At 31.0% G+C, this 12909-nt stretch overlaps 1 long non-coding RNA gene across 1 annotated transcript; it reads right to left on the reverse strand.

The window, feature by feature from the left end:
* Positions 1 to 557: 557 nt before the first annotated feature.
* LOC134700043 (uncharacterized) lies at positions 558 to 9288 on the reverse strand. The gene is made up of 2 exons (XR_010103748.1): positions 9168 to 9288; positions 558 to 1312 (listed from the first exon to the last, which is right to left on the reverse strand). It is a non-coding gene; the product is annotated as an uncharacterized LOC134700043 (long non-coding RNA).
* Positions 9289 to 12909: the final 3621 nt, after the last annotated feature.

The following is a 12909-nucleotide window of genomic DNA, read 5'->3' on the forward strand; positions in this document are numbered from 1 at the left end:
AGTGGACCTATGTATAGTAACATTTTTTTTCAACCTTTATTATGACCATTATTATCACTGATTATTCAAAATGAGATACGCTTTCGGTTCACATAGACATGTTGCTATACAAGATAATTGACAACGGCAAATTGTTAAAATCAGATAAGAAATCTTAACTCGAAATTGTATCGACAAGACACATGCAAATTTAGAATAAGTTCAGTTTTAAATCTACCTGACTGAACTATAAACACAAGCACTAAACTGATAAATATGTGTAAAAATAAGTCGAGTTAATACTAAGCGATATCCTATTCTCATTAGTTATAAAACCTATAAATACCTAATCGCGAATGTTTTGGTGCCGCTGTTTTGCTTTAAACAGGTTTTCAGTATACAAAGTGATCTGTAATGTATTGTAAGATTATCTATTTAATATAGCATTGTGTTAAATTGTAGTCAATTGTTGGATGAATACAAAAACAATGTGTATCGCTTATACGTGTTATATGTCTAGACATTATGCATACGGAATGTTTTCTTTTTAAGACGACCATAACAATTGAATTACTTAATTAATCAGTAAAATCGATGAAAATATTTATTTACAAAATAAAAAAGAGAAATTAAAAAAACCCATCCTGTATTGATTTGACACGGAACAGACTTTGTATAATCAAACATTCGATTGGTTGATAAAATATAAGATACATTTGTAATTGTAATATGAAATAATTTCCTAATTTATCGTGAACAAATTATTAAATTTAAACTGTCTGAGCAGTACCAACTTTACTGCAGCGAATAATTTAGCAAACTTAATGAAATACTGAACATTTGCTCCAGGACTTTACGTTTCAGAATTTTCCTAGGAGTACGGAATTTTCAAAATATTGTATACTTAATAAGGTAATGTTCAGACTTAATTTGCTTCAGTCTACCCTATTGTTCATAAACGATGATCAATTGATTAAAATGATTTTCTGCAGTGGATTCTGTAGAAGTTCAGAATAATGGAAACCGTTACATCAACATGCGGAGCAGTAGACGTTGCTTTCGTAAGACCCTCTCATTATTGTCGTGTCACTACTGGTTGGCCTGGTCCTTGGTGGTAATTTACAGCTCTTGTTTGTCAATACAATTGTTGTTAGGACTGAAAAGGGCATCTCTGAAGTATATCTGTTTAGCATCGTGGCTATACATTATTCCTTCCTGTAATATTATAATCGCCTGCATCTGAATGTTGTTTTGCTCGGTTGTGATAGCACCGAACTACAACTTTGATTTCATTTTGATATGGATTCAAAGAAATGTTATACGAAGAAAATACCTGAAAAAAATGCATTCATCGGTTCAATATCATGTAAAGAAATTCATGGGACGTTGCTTACGAGTTGATTTGTAATGTTAAAAACAAAAAGTACATGTCTTTATAATTTAATCACGTTAATTTTTTTTAATGATTTCAATACATTTTTTATTGTTAAATCTTGGAAAGTTTAGTCATTGAATACAGACAATTTCTAGAATTTAGTACCAATAACAATATTTAGAAAAATATTGCACACATATTTCCAGAATGCAGCCGAATTATTTAATGTGGCACATTTACAGCAGATATACATCATTAGATAAAGGACAATGTCATGTTATCAACATTCACCAACCTGATAAACTTATAGATGTCTGATGTATCAGTAATCAAATACATAAATCTGTTCAAAGTTTTAATCCTGTCGTTTTTTCCTAAATCGTTGTTCAACTTTAATATTTTGGTGGAATTTGCAGTTATCTAGGATATGCGTTTATCAGTTACACATTAAGTATCAAAAGACAAAGAACAAAATTTCAACGATATACCGGCCATCCACGGTTGAGTTTAACGATGATCCGTTACGTGTTTGGATAAGTACCTTTCTGTAATTGTTTCATTCATAAGTTCAATATTGGAAGCCTTGGGAATTTCAGTCTTCAAAAGATTTTTCAACAATACAGATAATAAAGAAGTTGAGAAAACAAATATTGTGATCATCCATACCAATACGGCCAAGAATCCTTTGGTGAATAAGATAGCTAATGTATGATCATAAAAGTTATAGTGAACTGGTCCTGTTTGGTTTTAAAAGCATCTATGAAAGCGTTTCAATGACTTTGTAAATATAATGTGTAAATGATAGAATTAAAGGCTTGACTAACATGACTTATTCCTTTCACTTTTAAGTTTACTTTATGCAGCGTCGTCCAACAGTACAGAAAGCATTGGTTTTATGCAATACCGAACAAGCTATACGGAAAAACAAAAGAAACGATTGAGCCTTCAAACTAAAGGTAAGTGAATTGAATAAAAAAAGTACAGTTGTTTTAAGGTAATTTTTACCATGAATTCCTCAACTGTGTTTAGTTCTTAAACTTTCTAGGCTTTTATATATTCGGATTTGAGCGTTCTGATGATGGTAAATCCAGATATGCGCTTCAGACGCAGGCAATTATTTAACGTGCGGTTTTCTTTTTTTTATAACAATTGGTTGATACTTCTGCTTGTAGACTATCAGCCCCAGGGGAACATTAGCTCAGTAGTCACTACCTCCGTACTAACATGATTTATAAAAGACCTTTCTTAAATTGTCTATTTATAAATTTTGGAATTATAAAGAGACTAAGGTTTTAACTCCAGTTGATCTTAGATGGCTTCGGCTATTTTTTTCAGGATTTTTGTCATCAAGCGCTTCCACTGTTTCGGTTCTTATAATTCTAAGCTTTTAAATATTCTGCTTTGAAAGTTCCTGACGAAGGTTAATCCAGAAAACACCGCTTTGAACGCATAAAATTATTTAACGTTGTTTTCACAAAAAACAAACGCATTACTGGGGATTCAACAACATAATATACTATAATTTTCCTCCGAGTTCAGTATTTTTATGATTTTTTTTTGTATCAATAGGTATAATTTTGAGTGTGACATCATATTTTTCCAAAATGCATTTATATCTTTGATATAAAGTTTAATAAACGTGTTCCATAATGAATTATTTATAATGATTTAAGAAAGTAAATAATACTTGACTTTAAAATCCGAGTCTTCACTGCAATCACGCACTAAAAAAATAGATGAAGATTGATCCTTTCGCTCAAGTGGTATGTGTTTCGTTCATAATCAGGATTACGCACATCTCAAACTAACTGCACAATATTCAATCATGAAGAAAAGCTAATAGAAAGAATAATGTATAATTTGAAAAGAGAAGTCATCCTGTTTGGTCACATCTTTGGTAAGAATATAAGCATCTTTTGGTTTTGTGAAAATTAGTACAGGAACAAAAATCGTAATTGTATATTAAAAATCAGTCTCAACTGCTAAAAGTATACCATATTTTTTTGAAAACGTATAATAGAAAGTCTTTATCATGAAATTCTTAAAGTTTGAAGCGAGATATAAATCCAATTTTGGATATGATTTTTATAAATAGTTAACATTCAAACACCTGATTTGGTGTAACTAAATTTAAAACAGCCTCAAGCGGAGTGTGCAAACTAAAATACTGAAGAATCCTATTTGTTTAAATATTATTTGGAAAGAAAAAAATAAGTGTTATTTGTCGATCAGTCGTTTAACCTGTATTATATTTGCAATTTGCTAATAAAATAAAACATATTACAACAAAAATTTAACAGATGATCCTGTAAGTATCATGTACTGAGATTAAACGGTCAGATGACTGATTTATTTATGTATGTATTTCGAATTTCTTAACAATGCTCAATATAGGTAAAATATCAGTTTGATATATGTTAATAAAAGAGGACAATGTTGTCGGGAAAATATGACAAAATTTCTGAGCTCCAAGATAAATTCACATTGAGGAAGTTCATAGAATTAAATTAAAAATCAACACAATCAATCCACGGAACAAGTAAAACAATTGCAATATCACTGAATTGAGACATATATTGTTTAGAATATGGTGGATAAAAACTGGTTGTATAGCTAACTATACCTCCATCTTGTAGCCATTCTCGTCATGTTTGCAACCATACCGTATCTTTTTAGTGTTTCGACACAAACAGACGGAATGTTTTTCATTTTATGTAGAATGTTAGATGATACTGTTATAATTTCTATTGATTTATATGATTAAACCGAAGAAGAAAAGAAGGCTTTAGATAAATTTTAGCAAGTATATTTGCATTCAGATTTAACAAACGACCATCTATTTACATAGGTAAACTTTAGATTAATGATATTGTGTGAAAGTGTAATGTAAAGAGCTGAAAGGTCAACACTGTCAACATAATAAAAAGGCACGCAATTTATCTTAAACATTCAAAGAATGTTTTGCAATCCAAAAATAGTTAATGCCACTATTTTCATATATTTTTATTACAAAAGTTTGTGATAAGTTTGTTGATAGTAGTTAAGAAACTAGTTAAATAAAACTATATTTACTGTTATTTTTGTATAGTTTAGGTAACCAATGCATAGTAGGGACCTTCAAATATCCAGAAGAAACCTTTAGCTGTGGTGTAGTTATGATATTTTTGTGTACCATATAACTCTTTTCATTTTTAAGAACGTCCGTGTAGTAATTACGGCATACCGCCACCACCACATTGGCTGATTGCTGGCTACTTTGTCGGCCGGTACGAACACAAACCGTTTTGAAAATTCTTAAAGTTTTGTTTCTTATTCTGTAAATAGGCGTATTATGTACTATTTTATTTATTTCTAAACTATTTTCAAAATGTGATATTTGAATATCCACAAATTCATACAATTATTTGATTTAGAATGAAGCATTTTTTATATCAGATTTTCCCCCTTTATATCAATTTTACGAAACAACGTAGGAGCGTTTTATGTGAACTGACGACACTATTTCCAATCTATTTTAATTGAAGGACGATATTTTGCTCCTTTTTTCAAAAACTTTTAACTTCTCTTTCTTGTACGACATTGAAATCCCCCGAAATAATATGGCCATATGGATCATCATCTTAACTTCGACGATTCAAAGTGTCAAGTTAAAGGAGTAAGATTTTCTACATTGACGTCTGATGTTACTGACGTATAATAATAAAAATAACTTCTGTTTTTTTTTTTTGTATGTGTACGGAATAATATGTGGTTCTGTGTTATCAAACTAGCAGGTATACAGTTTTGAATGGTAGAGTCATTTAATATACTCGATAAGTTGATAAGAACAATACCTCTGTTAATATATTTCATGTTCAGAAAGTACCGTTTATAATCTTAAGGATTATCGATACGCGAAACAGTGGTAAAAAAGCTGTAATTATACTCGACAACTCATAGAGCAGGCTTTAGAAAGAGATAGAGTCACACTGTTTGAAAATATCATGTAGTTTACTACTTAGTATTTGACACAGCTGACATAATAATTGATGCCTACCATTGTCATAAATATAAATAGGAGATTATCTAGAGTACAATTCTTACGATGCTTCATTCGTTGAATTGGTTGGCATTTTTTAAAATTAAGTATTGTGGTTGTGTCGAATTTCGTAGGTTTTCGGAAACCATATAGATGTGCTTGTGTTCGTTTAAAAAAATATCCTCCTGTTTGTCCTACATATAATATACCACACTTATCACTGGTGTTATACTGATGACCGTAATTGCAGCTACGGTGATCACCATTTTGCAGAGCCCAAAACATGTAAAATCGTCTTTTTGTTATTTCTCCGTGTACACGCGTTGCTTTGAAGAACTACTCAGTCGCTAGGTTGATATGTACGGTATTGTTGTATGTGTGTGTTCTTAATATTATATGTGACCTTGTTACCGAAATAATAGCCATTTAAAATTTACGGAAGATCATTGTAACTCCAAGAATTTCGTTTCTTATGATAGCCGTAACTTGACTATAAGATATTCGTAACTTAGACATGATCATAGTAACTTGTTAGTGATTATCGTAACTTTCTCTATTTGCTGATAGGCGACTATATATCAATGGTGTTTGAATTTTTGATAGTGTGGCAAGAAGATGTTTTCCCGATTGTCCCACTTTTTGAAATTATAGGTAAACAAGTAATGAAATTTTGTGAGACAATCGGGAACTTGTTTGTGGACAATTGGGAAGTTTAAATTTGGGACAATTCGGAAATGTTATGTTAGTGATTAATTTGTTTGTATAGTGTGTTGCATTTAATCAAATGTTACTCATCAATGTAACTTATAAAATATGAACAAAGCAAGAACAAATAATAATATTTATATGTTTATTTTTTTCACATAGTACATGTAGGTACACTTTTAGTATCATCAAACATGAAATATAATATGAAAGTCAGATATGTAATTAAATTTTATCATTTGATGACTTCATATTATATTCTATGTTTGATGTTACTTCAATTGTACCTACTACTAGTGTGTTAAAAATAAAATATGTAAACATTTATGTTTGTTCATCGTTCTTTATATTTTGTTGTTACATTGATTAGTAACATGTAATCAAATGCAACACACTAGAAAACAATTTGTACTTGTTTGGCTCTATAAATATTTTGATATGAGTGTCACTAATGAGTCTTATGTAGACAAAACGCGCGTCTGGCGTACTAAATTATAATCCTGGTACCTTTATAACTAGTGAATAATTTACTTGGTTACTTTTGCTTTGTAGATATAGTCATAGTTTTTGGTAAATGTTCCACGTGATGACAAGGAGAGGCAAACATTTTCCAGGTTCATACATTATGTTAAAAAATATTTCGATCTCGATTGTTGTTAGCGCGTGTGTTGTTATCTTTACCATGTTTACACAACTTGATTTAATTAAATATCCGTTGCAAAGGGTTCTGACAAAATCTGCTACTATGATCATAGACATATGTTATACAGTTACGATTATCTTTCAAGTTATTTGTCCACAAGTTACGATTATCTTCTTTTGCATTAACGGCTTAAATTTCGGTAACAATTTTACATATGATATTAAGAACACCCCCATACAACAATACCGTACAAATCAACCTAGTGGCCGAGTAATTTCTAAAAACAACGCGAGAACACGGAGAAATTACAAAATACGATTGTATCTGTTTTTGGCTCCGCCATGTTGTGATCACCGTAAGTGCAATAACGATGATCAGTTAAGCACCAGTGACTTAGGCTTTGTTCAAATAACTACATTTATCTTACATCCTATACATTTCTAGGAATGTGATTGGTTAAAAGCGTCCTCGTGGAGACCGTGTATATTTGATACTAAGTTAGTAGGGAGGCGGGACTTATATCAAACACGGTTAGTAGTGGTGTTACATCTCTTTATACTCCTTATAAGGTAGAGGGATGCGGGGCTTATTTCATACATGCTACGTCCCTTTATAAAACAAAACGGTATTGAGAAAAAATCGTAAAGGTTTCAAAAGAAGAAGAAAGTGATGATTAAGATTGAAATAAATTCATAAAACACATTTACACCTAACAAGTTGTTATTGTTGGTATCTATTTTTGTAGGATCAATGGAAGTAGTTTCTTAATGCAAACAGTATTGAAGACTTGCTCATTATGATGGGTCACTGGTCTAAATTTCACACGTTAAGATAGTCGGTAAGATAAGTTCGTGACATAGTCTGCTATGTAACTAATAACATTTTGTAAAGGAGGCTTTCAGTTTTTCGTGTAATGTCACTAAAAAAGATTGAAAAGTGCAGATGCTCTCCCATTCACTGTTGACCTTACAGTATCATCACCAGGTTTGGAATTTTCTGGCATTATACGGGAGTATCTGCGGATGTCTACAGGTGTCAAAATTTCTAAATTTAGAAGGGTAATTTCGATTGATGGTGGTTGAATTTATATTAGGAGTGAGAGATTTTTTAGCAGGTGAATTGAAAGATTGGTACATTGTTTTCTTGCCATTCCGTAAAAATTCAATTAGACCGAAAGTAATAGAATTGAATAAGAACTACAATAACGGAATATGTTTTGTTTTACTCTTTGGTCGATTTTTTGTCTGTTAGACACATTCGCCATTACCATTTTCAATTTGGATTTATAAAGCAGTCGAAGAATTCTTATCAAAACTATATTGAACAGCTCAACAGAATGATGTTAGTAAAACAAAACAGACATATATTACAAACATGTTAATGGATGAGGAGACACATTGTATCAAAATCATATAAAAGTATATAAACTGTCATTTAAATTTAGGACAATTGTATGTATAGTGGTTGTTTAATATAGTTAACAGTTCAAATCTAGACATACTATTTTTCACCTTTTCAAACTGGGCTAGATCAATACATCTAAACAGTATTCTAACCTGTGTGTACATGCTATTTTATGCATAAAATATAAAACAAAAATTTGGAAGGTGTATGAAGAGTTTAACACTGTCAGTATTAGGGACTCTATTCGTATACTACGAAAGTCAAGGGACGATAACTATGTCCGGCACCTAATGGAAGACAAAAACAGAGAGATATAAGAAGTAAAACCACGGAAAGGGCAGTATAAATACTGTGAAGGAAATAGAACATGAATATAGACACCTATTTATGTCCAATATCTATCGCTATTTTGTTATCCGAAGTCTTTTTTTTTAATTCTTAGCTTTTAATTTAATAAATTTTTATAGCATCTCATAGTTTCTTCATGAATTTTTTTTCCGATTCGCAACTTTGTTTAAAGAGAATACATTTTATTTTTAAAATGTCTATCGCCATCTTGTTCCTTCTAATAGGTAAAAATTTATATACAATGTAAATTTTTATATTTTACTCCAAAGTCTTCTAAGATATAGCCAGTCAACTCCAAGGCATATCAACAAATAATTTATGCTTACAGAATAATTAAATATTTCGCGAATACCAAATAGTCTCAACCAATTAAGACTTTAATGCTCTGCAATTTCATACTTCGTTTAACCTATAACTTTGTCTTTTCAAACGTCCCTGATTAAACTTAATAGACAACATGCGCTTTTTGCATACACAATGGAATGTTATCGTTGTTGAGTTTTATGAAATTGTTGGAAGATAACATTGCCACATGAATGTACTGAAGAGAAACGTATACAATTCAATGTAGCCTATTAATATTTGTGTTTCATGTTATGATCACAAAACATCAGTAGAAAAATGGAAAAAATTAAAGGTAAAATATATAATGAAACTTTTTTAAAGATGTAAAAAATAGAAATCTAAAATTTTACCTGCTTCTCCTCATTTCATTTGTAGTTAAATTAAAATGATTGTGTATCTTCTTTCTGTGCAATAGTTTAACGTGTGAAACAAACAAAAAAAAAACAACATGTATTTACATTCAGCAAGGCTGTGTTTATAAAATTAGAACCAATACGGTAACAATGATATACATGAGAGATTTTTTGAAAAAGTACAACCTGACTTTTTAACCTTAAATTAAACACATATGTTGTTGATTTCAAATTGTTGATAAAAATTGCTTCATGTTTATTACCATTTTACGCTTTATAAAAAGTAAAAATAGAAAAATGAAACAAGACAAAATAGTAGAGTACATCAATTGCAAATCCAGTTTGTCCATTTACACTGAGTTATGCGAGTAGAATAAAGGATGTTGGGATTTACATTTAGAAAATATAAAATAAATTATTTGAAAATATTTTTTAACAAAAATTCATTTGCAGAATCTATCATATTGATTACTAAATGCAATTCATTTAAACTGTAGATGCGATGAATTATCACTTTAAGTGAAATAATTTCTGATGAGGAATTTTTGGAGGTGCGATGAATCTTCGTAGTAGTTTTATATGATAATTAAACATGCGACAACTGAAAATAGTCTTTAAATGACTTTAATATTAATTATATTTTCAATATGAAATACAATCTAATCGTAGATGCTTAAATGAATATACTTTAGGAATGGCTGTTATATTTTTTCTGTCTATGAAGAAATAACATAAAAATTGTGGTACACATTGAATAACCCGCGTAGTGTCCATCACATTTTTTTAAGTAGTTTTAGAAAAAATCAAAGTAATGACTGCTGAAATATGTACAGACATGTATCAAATAAAACACAGGGACGAAAGATACCAGAGGGACAGTCAAACTCATAAATCGAAAATAAACTGACAACGCCATGGCTAAAAATGAAAAGGACAAACAGACAAACAATAGTACACATGACACAACATAGAAAACTAAAGAATAAACAACACGAACCCCATCAAAACCTAAGGGTGATCTCATGTGCTACGGGAAAGTAAGCAGAAGTGGCACCCGTCGTATTGCTTATGAGTTACAAATCCGGTAAATAGTCTAATTCGGTAGGTCACATTAATGAAAAGGACTGGGATTGTAGTTACAACGTAAGGAACATATCCGATATCATTTGTGAAACGGTTATTCCATATTGATCAACTAACTCGTGATGGCGTCCGTAAAATTTACAAAGAGGTGATTTCAACTTCACCATTTGAAACTCTTGATTTAATAGCTTACTTCTGAGCAACAACCCTCTATCAAGAAAATCATGATAGGATATGCAAGCATGGGAATATCGTATCAGTTGGGAGATATATCCATCGTATGCAGGTGCTGCTGGAATGTTGCTACTTAGGAATGAAAAGTTCACAATAGGAAAGCTGAAATCATCTCTTTTGTCGTAATTCGACCCTCATTGTCAATTTCTAGATGCAAGTCAAGAAATGAGGCCGACTTAACTGTATCTGTTGTAAATCCTTTATCTCTAGTTCAGTGGATAGATGCGTTCGACATAGTCATCAAATTTTGAATTATTTAGTGATAGAACATCATCTACAAAATGTATATAACGGAAAGTAGAGTTAAAGGATATTGCTAACTTCTTATCTTTCTTCCTAAGAAGTTCCTGTATGAAGTCAGCCTCATAATAATACAGAACCAAGTCGGCAAGAAGAGGGGCACAATTCGTTCTAATTGGGATGCCGATAGTCTGTTGAAAAACACGTCCTCCAAACGTAACAAATATGTTATCAATCAAAAAATCAAGCATCTTGATAATGTCATTTTCAGAGAATTTTTTGTTTGAATCAGAGTGATTCTTTACATAGTAGGATTTGTCCCTTCCTAAGACAAGATACTTGTATCTTCGTTGGCCATTCTTTTTGATGAAACAAAGCAATACCAACTCTTATCCAAAGTTAGTCGAAATGATTGTTAGAAACAGTTATGCGGTTAATATTATTTGATATGGCGACATCACTAATCAGGCTAGACAGATACTGGAAAATAATCAAACCTAGTTAACGGTGAATTTGCCATTAAACATGGGAATTGTTTAAATGTTTGGCAATAGATATTTTGATATGAGCGTCACTGATGAGTCTTATTAAATGAAACGTGCATCTTGCGTAATAAATTATAATCCTGGTAACTATTAAAGAAACAGGTTTAACGATTATTTGGCAGCCGAGAGACCTAATATTTACTTTTCAAGCAAAATAACTTTTTCTCAGACAAGAATTGAGTTCTTCAAGAAAGAATTTGAACAAGACAAAAAAAAAATTAATGTGACGGATCAAACACGGGCCTAGTTCATTTATGTATTTTTCGATGAAAGAATTGTAGCACATATGGTACATACGATGGTAGACAGGCCATGTGCCGTACATGTATGAAAAATCTGGTCACATCAAAACAACATGATATCACCTACCAAGTAATTGTTCATTTTGCGATATTGTGTGTAGTGTAGTGCAGTTATTGCATCATGAATCAGAGAGCTGATAGTGAAGGTGATAAACCTCTTTTTTTTTGGTGAAAAGCGATCCGAAAATTTTCAAAAAATCTATATAATATGCTACAAAAGACCAAGACCTACATGTTCCTTAACGTCAACATATTTTTTTATATATATCATATGTCAAAAACTACTTGTTGTTAACTTTGTGCTTTTTCTATATGCCTTTTTATTTTTCTTCGCTACATATTTGACGTGACAATGTACTTATACATCCCGTCATTGTGTTATTGAACTGTGGCAAAGTTATTCCATTTGTATGCTTCCTTGTTTATTTTTGTTTAGTGATTAAGATTATAAAACAATGTTGACTGCTGTATATTTGACATTTTTATCTATTATGTCTGTTTGATTTGTTCACACATCGTTGTCAATATAATAGAATTTATTACGATTTTTTGCATCGGAAAAGTAGCTATAAGGAGAGGAGTTTAATCTACCGGTAAGCAAATAAGATTATAAAGGGTCTAGAGGGTAAATAAAGTGTTTATGATAAAATATAACGATTTGTCTATTTATTCATGTAAAACCTTGTACGTGTAGACATTCTATGTTATGTAAACCATATCAGTTATAATATTGGGAGTACGAATGTGAGAAAATCAAAACACTATCTTAAGTCAGTATAAAAACATTTGTTTTTAAAGTAAGTGATTGGTGCAATGCAATGTCATCTTTCATTCATGTTGAAAGCCATCATTTCACGATTTTTTTTAACATTTCTGATCAGTCAGAGATTCCATCTAGAAAACAACTGCCAAATTTAAATTTAGAAACAATACTTTTGATGCTGTTTTGGTAAGGTTCTGAATTGCCAATATATAAAATGTATATATTATTTGTTTGTAATTTTGTAGCTAGTAACTGACAGTAATAATAGCAATGAAATCAGTTTTGATAAAATGATGAATTGCAATTAATTGATCCCTAAGGGTATCAACAGCCCAGCAGTCAGCACTTTTGTGTTGATATGAATTATCATTGATATGGTCATAATCATTAAGTAATAGTTTACAAATGGTCCTTAACTTCGTACTTTTTTGGCCTTTTTAACTTTCACTGATGAGTCTTTTGTAGAAGAACTGCGCATCTTGAATTTCTGTATGTCTATTTCGATTTTGTAACGTTGATTCTGTGCTAATTTGCATGACGTAAATTATGCGTCGTAGAGTACGCATATCCTG

This window comes from Mytilus trossulus, unplaced genomic scaffold, assembly GCF_036588685.1.
Source record: "Mytilus trossulus isolate FHL-02 unplaced genomic scaffold, PNRI_Mtr1.1.1.hap1 h1tg000110l__unscaffolded, whole genome shotgun sequence".
Taxonomy (NCBI): domain Eukaryota; kingdom Metazoa; phylum Mollusca; class Bivalvia; order Mytilida; family Mytilidae; genus Mytilus; species Mytilus trossulus.